Source organism: Globicephala melas, chromosome 2 (assembly GCF_963455315.2).
Source record: "Globicephala melas chromosome 2, mGloMel1.2, whole genome shotgun sequence".
NCBI lineage: Eukaryota > Metazoa > Chordata > Mammalia > Artiodactyla > Delphinidae > Globicephala > Globicephala melas.
The window spans coordinates 88,397,058-88,401,694 of NC_083315.2; the positions used below are offsets into that span (position 1 = coordinate 88,397,058).

The window sequence follows — 4,637 nt, forward strand, 5'->3', positions numbered from 1 at the left end:
AGAAAGAAAAAGAATGTATGCCCTGACAGCATTTCACCTGAGCCATTTCTTGGGAGTGTGTTTGTAATGAACAGCCTTGAGGAATGAGCTAATGTCTCTCCCTCAGACAAACAGGAACCTGCTAACCTCTCATTTTAAAAGCAGTGGAGTCCTCAAACTCAGTGTTCCTCAGTGTAACACAGCCAAGTACATGCATAGCACTCAACTGGATCCCTCTCTGTCATCCCACTGGGAACCTGGGTGTGGGGAAGGAGAACCAATACAATATTATGCTCATGCTTGCTGTACCATAAGTAATAAAACCTTTTGTTTCTGAAAAACCACTCAATTAAATAACCTAACTTTACAACTAAAGGAACTAGGAAAAGAACAAACTAAGCCCAATATTAGCAGAATGAAATAAATAATAAGGATTAGAGCAGTTATAAATGTAATGGAAGGACATACTGTCTAGCACAGGGGACTCTACTCAATACTCTGTAGTGATCTATTGGGAAAAGAATCTAAAAAAGAGTGGATATATGTATAACTGATTCACTTTACTGAACACAACATTGTACATCAACTATACTCCAATAAAAATTAAAAATAAAGTAATAGAGACTACGAAAACAGTAGAAGGATAAATAATATTGGAGGGTTTTTTTTGAAAAGATAAACAAAATTGACAAACTGTTAGCAAGACTAAGAAAAAGAGAGGTTGAATGAATGATGAATGAATGAATAAATAAACACACACATACATGCATATAAAGGCATTACAATGATGCCACAGAAATACAAATGACAATCAGAGAGTACTATTGACAATCATATGCAAACAACTTGGATTACTTAGACAAAAAAGGACAAACTCATAGAAACATACAACCCACCAAGAAACAGAACACCTGAATAGACCAGTAATGAGTAAAGAGAATGAAACAGTATTGAGAAACCTCTCAATAAATAAAATCCCAGGACCAGATAGTTTTTCTCATGAATTATGCCAAATATTTAGAGAGAAATTAAAGCCAAGACTACTCAAATACTTCCAAAAACTTAAAGAGGAGGGAATGCTTTCAACCCATCTTATGAGGCATTACCCCAGACAAGGGTCATGCCAAAACCAGACAAGGGGTCTTCCCTGGTGGCGCAGTGGTTAAGAATCCTCCTACCAATGCAGGCGACACGGGTTCGATCCCTGGTCCGGGAAGATCCCACATGCCGTGGTGCAACTATGCCTGTGCAATGCAACTACTAAGCCCTCGCGCCTATAGCCTCTGCTCCGCAACAAGAGAAGCCACCACGATAAGGAGCCCACGCACCGCAATGAAGAACAGCCCCCACTCGCCGCAAGTGGAGAAAAGCCTGCGTGCAGCAACAAAGACCCAACACAACTAAAAATAAATAAATAATTAATTAATTTAAAAAAAAAGACAAGGGCACAATGAGAAAAGTACATATCAACATTCCTGAATAACATAAATGAAATACACTCAAAATACTGGCAAACTAAATTCAGCAGCACATTGAAGGGATTCATTCACCATGATTAAGTGGGATTTATACCTGGATGCAAGGATGGCACAATGTATGAAAATCAATAACTGCGATAGATTACATTATGAGAATAAAGGGAAAATATCATATTAATAGATACATAAAATTATTTGACAAAATCCAACTTCCTTTCATGATAAAGATTGTCAAGAAATTAGCTATAGAAGGAATATACCTCAACACATTAAAAGTCATATGACAGGTCCAAAGCTAACAGTCCCAAAAGTGTTTCTCCTAAGTTTCAGCCAAGACAAGATTACAATTCTTGCCCCTTCTTTTCAACATAGTACGGGAATTCCTAACCAGAGCAAGTAGGCAAGAAAAATAAATAAAATAAATCCCAATCATAAAGGTAAACCTAAATTTTCTGTTTGCAGATAACATGTTTTTATATCTACAAAAACCTAAAAATGCCACTTCCAAAAAACTGTTCAAACTAATAAATAAATGGAGTAAGCAGCATGACACAAAATCAACATATAAAAATCACTTGTGGTTCTGTATGCTAACAACAGAAACTATCAGAAAAGGTTAAAAAACGTCCATTTACAATAGCACACAAAAGAATAAAATATTTAGGAATAAAGTTAACCAGGAATGTAAAAGAGCCGTACACTGCAAACTATAAAATACTGATGAAAGAATTTGAAGAAGACACAACGATCGCCCATATTACTAGACTGAATAAATGAACATTGTTAAAAATGTCCATACTATCCAAAGCAATCTATAGAGCCCATGCAATCCATGTCAAAATCCGAAGGCAGTTTCCCCAGAAAATAGAAAAAGAAATATTAAAATTCATATGGAACCATAAACGGCCCCCAATGTCCAAAGCAATCTTGAGCACAAAGAGAAAAGCTGAAGGCATCACTCTTCATAATTTCAAACTATACTACAAAGCATAGTAATCAAAGCAGTACGGTCACAGTACAAAATCAGACATATAGAACAATGGAATTAAATACAGACCTCAGAAATAAATCCACATATTTACAATCAATTGATCTTTGACAAAAGTGACAGGAATATAAAATGAGAAAAGGATCTTCTCTTCAGTAAATTCATGGGAAACTGAATATTCACAAGCATAAGGAAGAAATTAGACTTGTATCTCACACTATATACAAAAATTAATTCAAACTGTTTTAGAGAATTAAATAAAAGATCAGAAACTGTAAAGTTACTAGAAGAAGATATGAGGGGGGGACTTCTTGACCTGCTATGGGCAATGTATTTTTAGATGTGACCACAAAAGCACAGGCAGCAAAAGCAAAAAAAGAAAATGAAAAAAAGAATTGAAAACATTGCATTAAACTATAAAGCTCTTAACAGCAAAGGAAACAATTTACAGAGAGCAGAGTGTACCTACAAAATGTGAAAAATATTTGAAAAAACACTCTAATATGTATAATATGCTCAAACAACTGAGTAGAAAAAAAACAGCAAATGACATTTTTCTTTCAGGGACACTTTTCCTTGCTTAAATATATTTTGTCTTTTGCTGCTTTTGAAGTGAGCTCTCAATTACAAAATATCAAATTACACTAAAAAACGCCAGCCGCTGGCACAGGATGGAGAAACCCACACAGACAGACAGCAGCAGGTGGCAAGAGGCGGGAAGTGATTGAAGCTGTGGTTACAAATGCTCAAGTGTCGGATAGCTAAAACTATCCAAAAGGTTGTGCCCTAATACTAGCAGAGGTCAGACCCGTCACTACCATGGCGGGTGGCCTCGGTGTGTTTGGGTTCAGATTCCACATGGCAGTACAATTTCTTCCGGTTAAGAGTTCTTGGATTGCACCAATCACAGGATGGCCTGAGGGCACCAGACCAGTCTATTAGTTTTTCAAAACGCTGTCATAGACCTGATAGATGTACTGGGAGGCTTCAGGAGCTAGCTCTACACTTTGGCAACAGTGTGTAATTGGGGTTTTCTGGCTGGCTATGGAGCTGGGCCAAAACCCAAATGCCATTAGTGAGTCAGGGATTGGTAAGAATACCCTGCCCTTCCACATTCCTCTTGGCAATAGTATAAACGTTGTTTTGCAACTTGCTGGAAACAGTGTCAGCATTTAAATGACTTTCCTTAATCTGAAACTGAAGTTCATTTCATTGGGAATATCCTTCCATGTTGCAAGGAAGACCTGGCGCTTCATTTTGCCATCTTCTACAAAAAGCACATTGAGTGGGATGTGGCAGCTGAAGTAGAAGATATCACGATTGTTTCTCACAGCCACCTGCAGGTTGTTCAGAGGTTCTATCTTCATGACTGGGTCCAAGGTGTGGAGACGCAGGGAGACATCAATGCTCTGGTTTGGCATCAGTGGTGTAGGGATGGCCAGAGGAGTGCTGTGGATGACACCAAAGCTATTCTTGTTAAACTGAATTGCCAAGTCTGTCATGTGCTACAGAGCTTTCTTCATGAAGTTCATTTCCATATAGACGTGCCCTTGGAGGTGAGTAAATGTTCCTGAAATCTCCAAGACTTTAGCCTTTACTGCAGGTAGCCAGACAGTTGTAGGAGCCCCATATCCACCAGGTGCCATGACTATCCCCATAGAGAGTTCAGGTTGGTCATTCAGACCACTGCTGACCACAGCAGGAGTAGGTGAAGGAGCAAAGGTTGCAGGCACTGATGGTGGGATGAAGGACTGTCCCACCAGACTATGTAGCCCTTCCCCGCAAGAGGTCCATCTTTTTGAATTATACTTTTGTCTGGATATAAGCCCAGGAGAGGGGTTGCTGGATCCTATGGCCACTCTATTTTTATTTTTTTGAGGAACCTCCATACTGTTTTCTATAATGGCTGCACCAATTTACATTCCCACCAACAATGTAGAAGCGCTCCCTTTTCTCCATCCCCTCTCCATAATTTATTTGTAGAATTTTAAATAATGGCCATTCTGACTGGTTTAAGGTGATACCTCACTGTAGGTTTGATTTGCATTTCTCTAATAATTAACAATGGTGAGTATCTTTTCATGTGCCTATTGGCCATCTGTATGTCTTCTTTGGAGAAATGTCTATTTCAGTCTTCTGCCCATTTTTTTGATTGGGTTGGTTTTTTGTGATTCAGTTGTATGAGCTGTTTG

At 38.4% G+C, this 4,637-nt stretch overlaps 1 pseudogene; it reads right to left on the bottom strand.

The window, feature by feature from the left end:
• Positions 1-3,383: 3,383 nt before the first annotated feature.
• On the bottom strand, positions 3,384-4,334 carry LOC138842567 (AP-2 complex subunit beta pseudogene; annotated as a pseudogene).
• Positions 4,335-4,637: the final 303 nt, after the last annotated feature.